Source organism: Phasianus colchicus, chromosome Z, assembly GCF_987193195.1.
Source record: "Phasianus colchicus chromosome Z, bPhaCol1.hap1.1, whole genome shotgun sequence".
Taxonomy (NCBI): domain Eukaryota; kingdom Metazoa; phylum Chordata; class Aves; order Galliformes; family Phasianidae; genus Phasianus; species Phasianus colchicus.
The window spans coordinates 70,118,605-70,135,874 of record NC_143476.1 but is presented as its reverse complement, the minus strand read 5'-3'; the positions used below and the strand labels follow the sequence as shown (position 1 = coordinate 70,135,874).

General features: G+C 43.7%; 1 long non-coding RNA gene across 1 annotated transcript; it reads left to right on the top strand.

The window, feature by feature from the left end:
* The first annotated feature begins 505 nt into the window (after positions 1 to 505).
* Positions 506 to 9,816, top strand: LOC149913067 (uncharacterized). Its single transcript, XR_016462118.1, has 3 exons — positions 506 to 708; positions 2,314 to 2,403; positions 9,464 to 9,816. It is a non-coding gene; the product is annotated as an uncharacterized LOC149913067 (long non-coding RNA).
* Positions 9,817 to 17,270: the final 7,454 nt, after the last annotated feature.

Below are 17,270 nucleotides of genomic sequence, written 5' to 3'. Positions count from 1 at the left end.
TCTGTGCAGGGCCTAGACATTTTCCTTGAGTAAGCAGCAAAACGTGTGTGTACAGTTTCTTTCACTGAAAACTCTTTCCTTCAAACAGATTGGTGCTGTCATGTCTAGTGCAAACAAATACCCATAAGCATGAGATACTCCAGTGTGAACTGTCATGATGTACAGGTAAACCTGGATCCCTGGATATATTCCCTTAAAGGCTGACATTGCCCTTCAGCCACCAGAAGATGATTAATGGCCTTTTAAGCCATGTGAGCATGTACATGTTCTAGACACTAAAAAATGTCTAGAAATATCTGGTGCACAATCTTGTGGGATCTTACATCATTTTCATAAGAGGAGTGATTTAAATGTACTCTTGGCTAAAATTATTAATTTTTATAATATTACTATCTTTATTAGTTGAATTTCAGAATGATTCAGAATCCAGTCCTGGAGGAAACCTGCCATGGTTTTATGATTTTTGGTTATTGGTATTCCACATCATAACATCATATAGTGCACTGGGAGTCAAAGTGTTAATGTTCCAGTTCTAGGTACCTGTCCCAGAAGAGAACTGCTTGCCCAGAAGACTGTTTGCTGTGTTGTTATCATTTCTGCTCAGGGGGAACAGATATAAGGCCTTGGTAGGTCACCTGATGCGCTCTTCTTTGTCAGGCTCTCCTCCCTGCTGCTCAACTGGACTGCGCATCTCACCTCAGTGTTATGGTGAGGCCTACCCACCTTTCGGACACTCTCATATTTGATTTATTAGCTTCAATTCTCATTATGTTGTATTATAGTGTGTTATCTTGCATTCCGATACTATATTTAGTAAATTAGTTTGTTTCTGCTCAGATCATTGCCCTACTTTTAATTATTTTGGAGTCCCCCTGTTTCCCTTTTCTGGAGGCGCAGATTCGCAAAATCCCTCCACCCCAGTAGTCACAGAACTGGGCCAAGCAGCCCATAAACCGTTATGGTAAGTGCTGCACAAACACATGTCTATATGCCCTAGCTCCCAGCTGCGAGAAATTGCATTGCCTCCTCTTCTGCTTCCAGACACCAGGGATCTGTCTTTCATCATGCATGCACAAACTATAGATTTCAGGTGAAACTTCAGCTGAGCTACAGGATGACAGAAAAGAGGCATATGTTTCTGTGTGAGAATGCTGACAGAATTACTGAGATCACCTCTGAGGAGAAGGACTGGGGTTGGTTGATGAGAAATTCAGCATGAAGCAGCAGTGTGCACTAGCAGCCCAGAAGTCAATCAGTATTATGGCCAGCAGAGCAAGGAAGGTGATTAACCCCTCTGCTCTACCCTCATAAGGCCCCATCTGGAGTACTGCATACAGGCCTGGGGCTCCCAGCACAAGAAAGACACAGAACTCCTGGAGTGGGTCCAGAGGAGGGCCACTAAGATGATCAGAGGGCTGGAACAGCTCTCCTACAAATAAAAGGATGAGGAAGCTGGGTTTGTCCAGCCTGGAGATGAGAAGGCTTGTGGGAGACCTCATTGCAGCCTTTAAATACTTAAAAGGAGCTTATAATCAGGAAGGAGACTGACTTTTTATATAGTCTGATAATGATAGGACAAGGGTGAATGGTGTTAAACTAAAAGCGGGTGTTGAGGCCCTGGCACAGACTGCCCAGAGAAGCTGTGGATGCCCCATCTCTGGACATGTTCAGAGCTAGGTTGGATGGGGTTGTGGTCAGCCTGATCTGGTGGCCGGCAGCTGTGCCCATGGCTGGGAGTTGGAACTAGGAGGACTTTAAGGTCCTTTCCAACAAATCATTCTACGATTCTGTGATATCTAGAGCACCAGCATCACTTCAAGTATGTATTTAAAATCAATTTTTTTTTTTTAAATGTCCAGTGAGATAATTCATTTTGCCCCAGGTTTTCCTGCATAGTGCATTGCAGCCTTTTGCTGCAGCCAGTATGTGACTTTGGCTTCTGTGGTCTCTTAGGGACAGAAAGCTACACTGCCCTTATCAGACCATCTCTGCTCTAGTAGTCAAGGTATTAATGTGTAACCTCAGCTGGCTCTTGCAAATTTGAGGTTTACATTTTTGCTTTTCCTTGTTAAGAAACATTGTGAGTTTCAGATATTGAAGGCTTGTGTTTGCTTGCCTATGAGATACGAGGTCACTAACTCAGATTCAGTGGGCAAGTAAACTTGTGACCTTGTGCTAAAAATTAATAAACAACCATCAGCACCTCAAACAGAGGGTAAAGGCAGCATCTGCTTGTATTAGCTCAAGTCTGGACCTGCTTTTCCTTCATAATGACCTGACTGCAAATGGAGGCTGCTGTATTTTATGTTGCAGACTGCCTTCTAAAGGAGACTGACCTGAGACGCATGGCATCATTAAATTGGGAATGATGCTGGACATGCACTGCAACCACAGAAGTGAAAGGTGAGCTGCTGCCTCAAATTGTTTTAAAAACTCATTATCGTTAATAAATACCAAGCTGTGTTACGTGCACCATTTCATTAAAAGAGGATATCCAGAAGGAGAGCTTAATTATCTTGCTCTAGTAAAATGCCCCAGAGGCAAAAGTGGAATGTATAATTACAGTGCCGATGTGGCCTACTGGCCTGCCAGTGGTACAAGTGAGACAGGGACAGGGCTCTCTAATTCTGATCTCACCTCTACCCTACGTGACAGTTGGAGCACATCATCCAACATCATTTCCAACATGACAGCCCTAGGACTTCCAGAGGTAAGTAATCAATGTGCCCTATGGATTTATTTTTGTATAAAAACTGGAACATTCACAACCTATTTCCCATTTGCCTTCATGCATGCTTAGGTAGACACCGACTCACCTTATCTCAGATGGCTTGGATTTAGCAACTAGGAATACTTTGGCAAAAGGGGCACTGCATGATTTGGGACTATGGCAGCTGGTACCCAGATGCTCTGAAATTGCCCTGCTGCTGACAATGGCTGTCTCAAACCACACAGAAAACAACTTACTTACATCAGATGTGGGACTTACTTTGCTAGAAGCTGAGGAAGAGGAAGCACAAGACAAGATTTACAACATATCTACAATTGCAAAATGCAGTGGGTTGTGTTTCTCCTAATCAGCGTAGAGTCAGGAATAGCAAAACTGCATTTGCACAACACAAATCAGCCCATAGTACTTGGGAGCCTTAAGTATCTAGTGATGTTACTAACTTCTTCATCTACATCCCACATCTTTGCACCAGCTGCTACTTCTCCAAAAAAAATTGCCACCACATAGACTTGGCCGGCTGTTCCACAGCAGCCAGCTTAGTGCTTGCACCCTGATAACCTTCTGTCAGCAGTGAGTCCATAGTTTTGTGCATCCACTTGATCTCAACAGCTACATCAAACAGCACTGAGTGAAGCACTTCACTACAGCATAGAAATTTCTTGGACATTTTAATGTCCCTTGGGATGTGCAACGGCATTTGTATCTGGCAGTGTTTTCTCTGTAATGGTGGTGCTCCTATGGCAGCACTGCTTGGAGGAAGATGAAGGGTTACGTCCTGCCTGAACCTCTCTGCTACCTGAACATTTACCATGCCTGCAGCACTTCTCATTTGTGTACTACTCAAAACTGCCCATGTGTGCGACTCTCATCCCCAGTCTGAGAGGTAATAAAGCCTAGAAGCCAGCTTGATTAATCCCAGTTTCAAGGTACAGAAAGATCTACTAAGATCTACTTTATCTAGGGATAAAGAACTAGTCTTCCTAAAAATGTCCCATAGGATGAGAAATTGTAAGAACGATAGCAAGAGAAGACTTTCTCTAGCGGAGCAAGGAGCAGAGTTAAAAAGCATTTGAGTTAGATATGCCAGTTCAGAAGGGCACAGCCAGAACTCATCAGCTTCTCCTCCCTGACCCCATCCCACAGCATGAGAACAATAAGACTCCACAATATTAAAGACAATAAATTTAGAAGAAATTACAAAGGGTATTGCTTTGCACACTGAGTAGAGAGCTTGTGGTCTTCACTAATGCAGATGCTCAATGTCAAGAATGAACAGCTGGATTTTTAAGAGCACTGGCTAATTAAATCATTGTTGGCTACTACGTGTAGCATTCAAATAATCCAGGACTGGATTTCACCCTACGGTGCTGCAACTATAAAGATTACCTCTGAGGTATGTGTGTGCCTGCATGGGCGAACTACACTACTGGCTGAGTGTATCCATGTTTGTTTGTTTGTTTTTCACTTCTGAATCTTTACTTTTAATATTTTTGAACACATGAGGCTGAAGCAAATGGAATGACTTTGCAGTGAGAAAGCCCAAAGCTAAAGCTAGAGCTAAGGGGAATTTAGGAGTCAAGATCTTCCATGTTTGCATATGTATCTTGGCAATGGATTTTGTAGGACATCAATAACCAGATGTTTCAGTAGGTCTAATCCAATGGGATAGAGTAGCAGCTGCATAATACATGTAATCTGCACAATTAAAAATAGAAGGAAAGTGATTTCTGTCACCTTTGTTCCCTGGTGTGATTTTGAAAGTACCTAGAAAATGTCTTCCAGGTGTTTCCAGTGCAATGACCCCACAGGTGAAATCTCTGCTATCTTTATTAGCTATGCCTAAACATGCAGCTGAATTAGCTATGCCATGTGGTTTGAACTGACTCTGTCCTGCCTGTAGTGATAGAATTCAGGTCTGAGGCACTCCTGTGGCTGAGTTTCACCCCTCCAGTCTGGACTGTTGTTTGATCATAAGAGCACTCTAGTGTGATGGCACAGACATTTTCTTTTCTAGAAAGACTAAAAAGGTAGGGATAAGTGGGATGCGGGACTGTGCTGACCCACACCTCTCCTTGAACCTGCTGAGAGGTGGATGACGATGGGGCTGTTTGCAGTCAAGAGGGTTCTCCTCCATCCGAGCTGCTCACTTGTACAGCTCGCTCCTTGGCACCCAAATGTAATTCTCTACAATAGCAGTACAATATCCTCATCATCTTCTGCAGGGCAAAGCCCCATGCAGGCTACCAGAGAGGTTTGGGCAGTCTGTTCTGAGCACCTGATAGCCCTCAGAGTTGTGCTGCCAATGGGACATTTGCCTGTTCTCTTTTGTAGGCCACAAAAGTGGTGGCTTTTGGCTACTGGGCATGCCTCCTGAAAGCTGTGAAAACACAGCAGCCAGGTCTATAAATATCTAAGGTGTGGGGGGCAAAGTGGCGAGGCCAGACTGTTTTCAGCAGTGTGTGGAGGAAATGGCCAGAAGCTGGAGCATAGGAAGTTCCGCACCAATGTGTGCAAGAACTTCTTTACGGTGAGGTGACGGAGCACTGGAACAGGCTGCCCAGGGAGGCTGTGGAATCTCCTTCTCTGGAGATATTCAAGACCCGCCTGGATGCCTACCTGTGCGACCTGGTGTAGGGATCCTGCTTTGGCAGGGGGGTTGGACTCGATGATCTCTGGAGGTCCCTTCCAACCCCTATGATTCTGTCCAAGCACTTCATGTATCTCATGGTTCTCAGGGGAGTTAAAGCACTCAAGCCACAGGATGTGGCAGCACAAGCAGCTGTAGGTGAGCAGAAGACACACCAGCATTGGTGTACGATGCTGAAGAGAAACGTGTTTCTGAGTCTCTTGCATGGGCTGGAGTTCTCTGAGAGCTTAGCAGCTCTAAGAAACAAGTCCATGACTAAATACATGTTTGGAAATGGCTTCAGTAGAGGAGAGGCTGTGCTGCCCAGCACTGCTGCAGGCTGGTAATGTTTCTGTCTGTAAGGGAGTCAGCCAGGCATGACTTGGACAGGGGTGTTCAGCTCTCACATCCAAAGCCACCAAGCACCCCAGACCAGTCTGCACCCAGCAAGACTCCCACCTGCCCTATTCCAAGAAGGCATTGTGCCGCCAAGCCTGTGAAACTCCTGTGAGATGCAGGGGCTGAGATGAGTAATTCATGGCTCCAGACAGAGCTGGTGGCACCTCCTGTTAAGAGTCCTGCACAATATTTTCCATTGTGTTTGTGTTCAGTTACTCCTCTTTCTGCCAAATGCGTCTGACTCAAGCTGCTATTTTATTTAAATTTCATCCAAAACGTCTTGTTTCTGAAAGTGAGGGCAGTGAAAAATATGTTGTTTTATACACATATACAAGAGAGCAGAGCATCATCTTACAAGGTACCTGGCTTTTTCAGTGCACACCTGTTCTTACTGCCAGCCTATTCATGATGGCTCAGCAAGGACCTACTGGAACTGTGTGTAGATTTGGCTTTTTTGTGGCTCCAGTTGCACAGCCAGGGCTCATGAGTCCGGAAGCTTGCAGAATTCCTCTTGAAAAACAGAAGATGGATTTTCTCTACTGCTGGATAAGCACGGTGGAAGACTGGGTGCTGGAGAAGATAATAGAATAATAGAATAACCAAATTTGGAAAAGACCTCCAAGATCATTCAGCCCAATTGTCCTCCTCCTACCAATACTTCCTCAGTAAACCGTATCCCTTAGTACAACATCTAAACATTTCTTGAACACCTCCAGGGACAATGGCTCAACCACCTCCCTGGGCAGTCCATTCCAGCACCTGACCACTCTTTCTGAGAAGAAATTTTTCCTAATATCCAAACAGAGTCTCCCCGGGTGAAATTTCAGGCTACTAACTCTTTAACTCCCAGTGTATTACATGATGTTATGATGTGGAATACCAATAACCAAAATCATAAAACCATAACACTCTCATCCTATTGCTAGTTACCTGGGATAAGAGGCCAAACCCCTCCTTGCTACAACCTCCTTTCTGATAGTTGTAGAGAGCTATAACATCTCCCCCGAGCTTTCTCTTCTCCAGACTGAACAATCCCAGTTCCCTCAGACACTCCTCATATGAGTTGTGTTATAGACCCCTCACATGTTTCATTGCCCTTTTCTGGACATGCTCTGGGGCCACAGTGTCTTTCTTGTAATGAGGGGCCCAAAACTGAACACTGTACTTGAGGGGTAGCCGCAACAGTGCTGCGGAACAATCACTTTCCTGCTTCTGTTGGCAACACTATTTCTGATACAAGCCAGGATGCCATTGGTCTTTTTGGCTACCTGGGAACATTACTGGTTCATCTTTAGCTGAGCACTGACCAACAATCTCATATTCCTTCCATATGGTCTTCCAGCTGCTCTGCCCCAAGCCTATAGTGTTGCCTGGAATTGCTGTGGCCAAAGTACAGAACCTGGCACTCGCTTGTGTTGAACTTCATCCCATCGGCCTCAGCTCAGTGATCCAGCCTGTCCAGATCCCTCTGTAGAACTTTCCTACCCCCAGTCAGAACGCTTCTTTCCATCTTGGTGTCATCTGCAACTCACTGAGGATTCACTCAATTTTCCATCATCCAGATCATCAATAAGGACATTAAATAGGAGATGTGAAAGTGTGCCTCAGAAAGGAGAGGAAGGAGGGGAAAAAGTTGGCTTCTGTACTTTTGAAAATTATTTGCATGAAGATATTTTCTTATCTCAATGTTTTGAACTAAACCAGGGTTTGGAGTTCACAGAGGCAGGTTTTCTTTAAGAAACAATGAATTCCCTGGATGTGAGTGATGCCTGCACAGAAGATACGCATCTTGTCCCTAGAATGTGTCTGCTAAAAAACTGTCCATTGTATGCAAGTGAGGTGCACATAACAGCATTATCAACAGTCATAGAATCACATTATTGCAGAATGGCTTGAGTTGGAAGGGACATTAAATACCATCTAGTTACAACCCCCTGCTAATAGAAGGGACACCACCCACTGGATCAGAGTGATAAGTGATAAACACTTTCCTTGCCCTGCTGTCCATCCCTGCTGGAAACCTGAATGATTTGAGAGTTTTCAGTATGGTTTTCCTTCTCCAATAGACCAGGATAGAAGCACTAGAAGGTGACTGGTACCATGTATGGCCCGGATCAGGTCTGACTTTGGAGGACTGAAAGTGTGCTCTTGGTGATGGCATGCAGAGCCTTCAGAAAAGGATGCATTTTGCCACATAATGACAGTATGGTGATGCTGCTGTGCAAGTAGTCAAGGTTGCATACTTACAGTGCATGGGTATGCATTTTATGATGGGTGCAGGATGCAGCACTGAGCCTGGGAATCACCACCATCTCCTTGCTGCAAACCATCCAAGGAGACAGAATGACACTCCAGGACGCCCCACCACTTCAACAAATGCCAGTGGCAGGGCAGCAGTTCATGGCAAGCAATTGGATTCCCAATGGGGTTGGGAGCTGTTTAGGATCCAAAATCTGATGGCAGGTGCAGGAATGCAAGGGACTCGCTCAGAGATTCCCTGTTTGGAAATAAACCCCACAGCATTTCCCTTCATGCTGTCCTGCATGCTCATGCACCATGGGAGCACTGAACAGCAGGTGCATCTAGCTGCTCTGGCTGCATGTGCCATTAATACAAGACAGCAAAACTTGATGGGATGGCTTATAAGCTGCACAGAGCCAAATCTCACTCACCTTCCCCAGAGGGGATCAGTTCCACCAAGGACTAAGGAACTGCACTGGCTTATGCCCAAGCTGAGCTTAGCACAAATACTGCTTAACTTTTCCATGAGACATTAGTGATTCTAATAAATCCCTACATAACACCTTCATTAAGCAGGATTTACTGTAATATGGGATATATGCTTTATGTCTCACCTGCATAAACAGCCATGTTAACACTATAAATTACAGCATTCCTAGTAATGGATTGCAGGCACCTCCACCAAGGTGAAATGCTTAATGGTTTTTTCAGCATGCACCCAAATTACAAGAAGTGTGAAGCAGAGTGGTTACAGAATGCACGAGTGCTGTAAGCCTTGCAAAATTATTCTTCTAAAAAAATAGAAAGAAGAAAAGATCTAACCTCCCAAAGTTTTGCATAGTGCAGCATTAGCACTAGACTTCAAGGCTTGGTAACGGAAATTGGCTCTGATTTTTTTGAGATATGCATTACATCATAGTCTTCTTTTAGGGCATTATGTCATTCCTGCTGAGACGCATTATCTCGGCTTGGCCCAGCATTAGCGATTTTTGCAGGCCTACTGCAGTGTTCCCAAAGCACTGCTGGGAACCACAGATTGAAATCTGAAACATTTATCTTTTACAAAGCTGAAAAAGGGGAAAGATGTTAACATCAGGCATCACTGCCTTCTTTAACCCTCTCCTGACTCTGTTTCCTTCTGGATCTTGGATTTGATGTCTTTGAACATGCTCTACAAAGGAGGTAGCCTTTAAAAAGTCATGTTAAAGGGGCATAATATTGTTTCTTCCCACTCTCTGAGCAGTGCCTTTTCAGCTGCATGAATAACACCTCTCCAGTATTTACAAGATGTCAAAGATGTCAACATGAATCAGACTGTACTTATGTGCATTGACAAGCTGTATTCCACAGACATAGTTAGAGCATATATTGAGAATAAAAGGGGAATGCAATGAAAGTCTTTCTGTGACTCAATTCTATTAAAATTTTTATTTAGTATCAAGAAATCTCAATATTCTATTTTTCAGTACATGTAGAAATCATGCCCACCTGGCTGGAATCACGCATCCTGATCTGTTTGAGGACACAAAAGCTGAATTCCAGGAGTGCAAGGAACTGAGCAGATATTATCTCTTCTGACTTCAACCATGAAATTAGTAGCCCATTTTGTCTCACTGCATCCAGGACAGGATTAGAGGCTGTGCCATGGAGAGAACAGACAGGTGCTTTCAGGATAAAGCAAGGATATTCCCCAAACTCATGAAAATCCCAACACCTCCTTCACCACAAAAGCACAATTAGAAATGGATGCTGTGAAAGCTAAGTGGAAATGGGAAACATTCAACCATGACTAAATTCCAATTCCCCTTCTTATTATAAACTGACTAATGCTATTCAGTGGAGAACTTTATTTTTCTGCTCCATTTTTTCTTAAATTATTTGTTTCAATGAGTTGTCACATTTTGGTGCTTTAAAGCTCTCTGCTGCAGCTGAAGTATGTTTTCTAGAAAGATTGTAACAGCAACTGTTTCATCATAAAGGAATGATTAGTGGCACAAGCAGAATTCAGGAGATGGGACATCATTTAATCCTGCCAGAAACTGCTTTCCCGCTTGGACCGAAAACATTTCCCTTTCTTCATTTCCTTTCAGCTTGCAGCACCTGAATAATACAGTATTAAAGAGAAGAACAAGTCCTCGTGTCCATGAAGAGGACTCTCTAGCCCCAGCAGCCACCCTCCACAGACAGAAATGTTATGTTTGGGGAGCCAAATGCTGTTGGTACTTAACATTCCAAAGGGATGCATGTGGCAAGCTCCCCTACTGCTGGTCGTGACAAAGTAACTCAACCTTAGATGTAAAGCTGTTACCTACAGGCAGGAAAATCCAGTTTGTTTTGTTAAAAAGCCAGCCACGAGAGGTGGAAAAATGGGTGAGTTACCAGATATTTTCACCAAAAATACACTCATGAAGTTTTTGACATTGATTCATTTCAACAGGAAAAGGCAATGATGTGCTGTAATAACTCACCCAAGGGAAGGTGGTTACGCACCACCTGAAGCAGCAACAAAGCAGCCCGCAGACAGGTGGGAGTACAGGCAGCTGAGTGCTCCAAAAGGTTTGATGTCATATATAACACAGGAGGAGACACTAGATTAGCCAAGGTGAAAAGCTTTTACAGACTGGTGCTTTATGGGTCCTGCATGGCTCAGGATGTTCGGCCACAATTCACAAGCAGAGGAGAATATATTGATCAGAAAGATCCACGCTTCCGAAAGCTGCTTTAGTTAAGGCACCACAGCAAAGTGCACTTAAAATTCAGAGCAAGTAAATACAAACACTTTTGCTCCACACCCAGAGGACTAGTAAAACTGCAGTTGTGTAAAATCACAGGACTAAGCTGTGCTTCTAATCAGCACGGCATAAATCTGGATTATCTTCTTGGACTCTAGCAGAGCTACTTCACCTTTATGCAGGTTTAAGCAAGAGCACAATTTGGCGCATGGTGCCAAGCAACAGACTCATAACAGACTGAGCTCATTTTGTAGGGACTCCTGCAGGTTTTGTACTGAAGGTGGTATCCTCCAGGTCACATAAGGAAGCCCATTGCTACCAAGAGGTGCTGGAGCTGGACCTGATGATCCTTATGGGTCTCTTCCAAAGCGGCATCTCTTATGATTCTATGATGGCCAGTGCCACGTGACATCACCTCAGCAGGTAGAAAACTCCTGCCATCCAGGTGGCAGGAGTAGAGGTACAGGTGTTCTAACTCACAGCTTCCCAGCAGACAGCAGGTCCTTCCAAGACCCGCTGTGTTCTTGTGGCAGCAGGGTCCTTCCTTGCAGTGGGGTACATGTCCTCTGACTTCTTGCTGTCAGAGGGCAGTGGGCTCCACATCCTTCATGCATTTGGGAAGCAGATCTTGCATAAGCAGCCCCACTCAGCTGCAACAAAGACTAGGCAAAAAGCTCCCACCAGAATTAGTCAAATTCACAATCTTAAATATTCGTTTGCCTTCTGTCCTTTTCACTCCAACATCCTCACGCATAATTTACAAAGGAGTTCTTTTATTTTAATTAACTTTATAAATTCCTTTTTCTTTTCACTGATGGTGTGAAATTAGAAGCCTGTTCCTGATTTCCTGTTGCACGGCCCTGGTTTTACAACTGAGTACCTCAACTGATTTTACCCTTCCCTCAGCTGTGAATCTCACTGCTGAATTTATGCTTGCAGAAGACACCAGCCTGCTACAGTCCCAGTGGGAATGTCTGAAAGCACAGGGTTGCAGCTCACAGCTTTAACTCTGGATTAGAGAGGAAAGGAGTTTTTATTAGCAAGCAGATCTGTTAAGTAGCAAACTTTTAAAAATTGGGTATAACTTGATAAGTTTCCAAGGAAAAGTTGGCAAAAGTATATAAAAACTTATATTTAATTTCTGTGCTTTTGACATGCAGAGATTTTAGAATGCTACACCTATTTCCATTTGATGCAGAAATCAAAACTTTTCTTCTCATTATTTTGAAACACCATTCTCCACTTTAAAGCTGATCCAAGTGCCCCCCTAAAGAAGTAAAAATGTTTTGAAGAACATTAAGCAATGCCAAAATGAAATTGAAATTAGCTTTAAAAGATCAGCTAGCATTTTGACATTAGTTCAATAACATTCTTCAAACTTTCTTTTTGATTTTTTGGTGGTTTTCTCACCATCTTTGTTTTGATTGTCCACAAAATCACAAAGCTTGTTTTTCATCTAGAAGACTAGGCTGACAATGGTGGAACAGGATGGAAGTACAAGGCCTTATGGTGGACATATGAATTTGCCATTCACTTCAGATCATCATTTATTATCAGACCACAAAATTCTGTTTTTGGAGTGCCTAAAGCCTTTGGCTTTGCCCACAGTCCTGAGGAACCAGTATGTTTGTGCACTGTCACTGGTGATCAGTTATGGACAACATATGCCTTGTGTCTTACTTACACAAGGACATATGTGGGTCTGGTGAAAGCTCACCACAGCATTTTTATTGGTCTCAGCTTTGAACAGCAAGATCTCATCTGCTCTGTAGTAGTATTACTGGAGATGGGAATTTGGGGAGAGGATTCCTTTTTGATGAGGTTTCTTGACTCTCAGTGAGAGTATATGTAAGCAAAACAGATAGATATATTTTTAAGCGTATCTGTAATGGACTTCATATGTCACTCATTTTACAGCCTTGTAACTTTCAGACTACCGAGAAAAATTCACTCTGGCTGAACACTAACACAGACTAGTATCCAGAATCAGCTTTCATACCCTGGTACAAGGCTCAGCTCTGCGCCCAGTGCAACTTGAGCATCTCGACAAGGATGTGCTGGTATTTATGGAGGCGAAAGTTGCTGCAATATTATGTTTCACTGTAAAAGTAACCCTCAACTAGACATGTGTTCCATATTGCATCAGCATGCCGTCCTTACAGGGTGAGCAGCCAGGGCTGCAGGAGAAGGTGAGTTTGCATGACACGTGTAGGGACAGCACATGGGAACCAGTGCTGCTAGGCCTCTATGGCAGGACCTTTGCTTTTCATCAAAATCACCATCACCAAAACACAGTGAAAAGTACCCTTTTATGCTCAGGGCAAAATGTGGTGTACACTGTTCATTCTTCCATACCTGGATTAAAAGGAATTGCAAGAAGATGCTGAGTAGCATTGCAAACAGCTGCCAATAGGGATGGGCTCACACATGACCAACAGGAACGTTGAGGGTATCCTTATGATGTGTGGAAATAATAGCTATCAAAGCACAGTGAAAGTTAGACTTAGATTCTGCCAATAAAGCTGCAACAGCAGTGGGCAGCCTGTTTTGCATGCAGATTTCCCTTGGGACTGCAGCAGTGCGGGAGAAAAGATGTCACATCAGCCAAAAAGAGATCTGAAGAAGGCACTGGGGCTGTGGGGTGATAGATCAGCTTTGGAAGTGTTGCCTGTGACTACCTTTTCCTTGTGCACAGGGTGCATACTGCTGCCCTAGAGGCTGATGAAGTGCATGGAGATCAGGTCCTCACTGGGCCAGAGGGCTGGAGAGAGCTCCCCTGCCCTGACCAGGGTCTATGGGAAAAGACAGTCATTTTCAGCTTTACACTGCATGTGGAGAAATTAATTTCAAAATTTATTGGGAGGCCAAAATACTATGCAGTGACCCTTGTCCTAGCATACTGGCTGCATTATCTTCACCAAACCATCTTGCAAAGTCTGAGAGGGATTTCTCTGCTTCCTCCTCCTCATTACAGCTGACAATGTCCCCATGCTTCCTTCAGCACCAGCAGTAAAACTCCAAGAGCTGCAGGAAAGTCATCTGGGTGCAGCAGCACAGAGCAGGAAGAAGCAACTTCTTTCAGCCACAGAGTAAATGGAAGTCAAGACTCAGTCATAAAAGCCAGTGCGTATCATGCAAAGTGCAGCTCTTTTCTTCACGTTTAGGCAGTAGCTGCCAACGAAGGGGAAGAACCAGGTATTTTCCCCAGTTTTCCTGTATTTCCACACTCACTGCCCGTAGTGCAGCCCCCGAGAAGAGCTTCATTCAGGCTATATGGGAGCAGAGTGAACTCAGCTAACACAATTTTAGAAATGAACTCAGTGAGGTGAAAAGATCATTTTTCTCTCCTGACATTTTCAACTATTTAGTTGCTTAATTATCTGTTTCCTGAATGTCTCCCTATAAGCACCAGCAATTTTGCCCATTAGCAATTAGTGAAAACAGTTATTCTGCTGAACTTTGTGCAGTTGAATAAATAGATTAATACTCAACTTTCTGAATGTGTCTACATGGGGCAGATTCTCAGCTGGAGCAAGCTGACTTAGCATTACTCAAATTAACATTTTACTTTTGTACTTAAAAAGCAACTTGAAAATGACAAATCTTTTTAAAGAATGACTTTATTTCCTATATTACACTATTCTAGCAACGATACATTCTTTTGTCATGCAAATAATTTCAGCAGTGATCCAGTGAACAGATAAACTTCAGCTTTGTACATATTCTTGCTGTTGACAGTTTTATAAACAGCAACCAGTAAAAATCTTCCAAAAGATGCCACATTGGAGTGAGCTTTAATGAAATCACCTTCACGTTACATCTTTCTGCTCCAAATTATCATAACAATTTCAAACAGGAGAACTTCTTAATGAAATCAGGCCACAAGCAATAATTATAGTGGACCATGAAAACTTGTTAATGGAGGATCCGCATCACAAATGTAGTACACAAATAGTGTAATTGCTTGCATTTTTATCACCTGTAAAAACAAACCCAGAGAGTCAGTCCAGAAAGCAAACAATCCAGCTCTGCCTATCAAAGACTCTGCAATACATCAAATTCAGCATTTACGAGGTATCTGTTCCTGCATAAAAATAGAGAATAGTAAAAGAGGAGATACTGCATACTTTAAAATAAAAGGATTCTTCAGGAACATCTACAGAAAAAAAAAAAAAAAGTCTAAGAAAAGTTCCTTTCCCCTTTGTTGCAGTAGGCGATCTCTGAGTTTTCCCTTGCAGTTTTCATAAGCCATTTATAATCATGTCTCCGAGAACTTATCCTTGCTATTTTAAAACTGTTTCTACTTTATGCTGATGTGCGTGGCTTCTTTTTCAGAGGACTGCTCATTTGTTACAGAAATAGTGCCTTTTCTTACCTTATTAAAAAAAAAAAAAAGAAGAATTAGAGAGCTCTGCATGGCTTGATCAGAGTGACAGACCAGCATCTATGCTGTTTGTACAAGCTCTGTGCAGCTCTCCTCTGCCATCACCTGTCAACCAGCTCGGAAGAGACTGGAAATCATGAGTGCACATGGCTCCAGCAGCAAAACATGACATAGCTCATTGGGTATCTCACAGCCTGGGTTGCAGGTTAGCCTAACCAAACTCAGAGCCTCCAGAGTGCTCAAATGCAAGGGCAAGGCCACAACCAGACCAAGGCACGCACGGAGAACGTGTGGGCCTAGCACTGGCCTCAAGCACACACTCATATCTGGGCCATATCACCTCCCTGGACAGGTACACTTACTGTAAATGGAGATTTCACAGCTAAATTTAGGAGGCTACAGAAGATACAGAAGACATGAGATTCTCCATCACCCACTCCATGTGGCTGCAAGCCATAGGCAGGCCCACAGTGCTCCCTTTGGGGCAATTGGTGCAGAATGCCAGCCTCCACTGAGGGGCAGATTTTCCCCCAGGTGTGAAGGAAACATAGACAGGGAAGACTGTCAGCATGCAGAGGAAACATTTGAAGTCTGGTGAGGGAAGTGTTAACCCCACCAGGTGCAAGCTGCCAGACCCCTATAGACATCCTCAGTACAAGAGTCCTGGCTGAGTCCTGGCCCAGCAGCTCCTGGCACATCCCAATGGGCCAGTGTAGTCTGAGGTCTCCTTCAGCACATGGTTCAGCCACCTCCAGACAGGACACAGGCATGGTCCATAGCTAGACACTGGATCACAAGGATATTTTTTAACCACTGGCTCTGGAATTTGTTCCCTCTGTGCCTTACCTCTTTATGGCATCGGCACCAAGGCGGTGTTATTCAGGTATTGCCCTTCCATGAATAAATACTTCTAACAGGAAGCCTCAGCCTCTTCACTTGGCAGAAAAAAACAGTGCATGGGCATAGTGGACTTATCTATTTCTGAGGAAAGTCACCCTTTCCAGAGGGAATTGCAAAGTAAAGCACATAAACAGCAGTCAGGATGGAGGGATGGAAGGACAGCATCCAGTCTACTTGAGATAGAAAGAGTGCAGGAGGACAGGACAGGATTATTTGGGATTTTGGCCTTCTGATGACCAGGGACTCGTAAACCACTTGTTCTGAACACAGGCTCCACTCTCAACCAAGAAAAGTCAATTGGAGCGATTCATAAAAGTAACAGTGATCCTCACAGATTGGTGCATATCACAGCTGAGAAGAAAATATTGCCCTCACACAAACAACATCTTATAGAAAAGGTAACTGCCTGAAGGTGCCCTATGATGGCAAAACAAGGGATGCTTTCATGGCAGATGGGTCTCTTCACAGCTTGTTTTTAGCAAGCCCCCTCATTTTGCTCACTGGGACAAGAGCAGGTGGCTTTCTGTGCAGAAAGGCATTTTCACAGGCAAAGAGCTAATGTGGAGGGAAAACCCCACTGCCTTATAAGGACCTCAGAAACCAGGAATGCACCCAGGAACTTGTAGTGCCTCAGGAGACACAACTGCCCATCCTAAAACAGAGAATTTTACATTTTCAACTCCCTGTTCCACAGTTGTAGTCATAACTCACCACAGCCATGCAGATATTCAAACAGCTGTTATTCCCTTCAAGCTCTCTCTCTTTGTTGGCTTGTTCAAACCATACTATCAAATCCCATATTCCTGAGCTAGTTTTTTAAATCACTTTTCACAGTTGATTCTATTCTCTCTATGATCATTAATGTTTATACTGTTCATAGATTGGGTGCTCTGTAAAGCAAGGACAAAGCTGTGCTCTCTCAGCCGCAACGTCTTTCTGAAGGCAATATTCTTCAGCCAGTCTGGGCTTTTCAACAGCACTTCAAGGGCCTCATCTACTGTCAGTGGATGGTGTTGCTCCTGCAGTTCAGGACATGTGAACCTTAGCACCAAGTGCCAGCTAAAGGGAAAGGGCTGCCAGGCTATGGCTTTCTTACAGCTATTTCTGCAATGTGCCATTTAAGTTGGTTCTTTTGCCCATTCAATCTGAAATGCTTCCCACAGTGCTGATGAGATGACATTTCTGGAAGCATCGTGTTTCAGCAGCTCTGAACTTAACAAATGAGTAAGGCATGAGCCATATGTTCAGAAATTATTT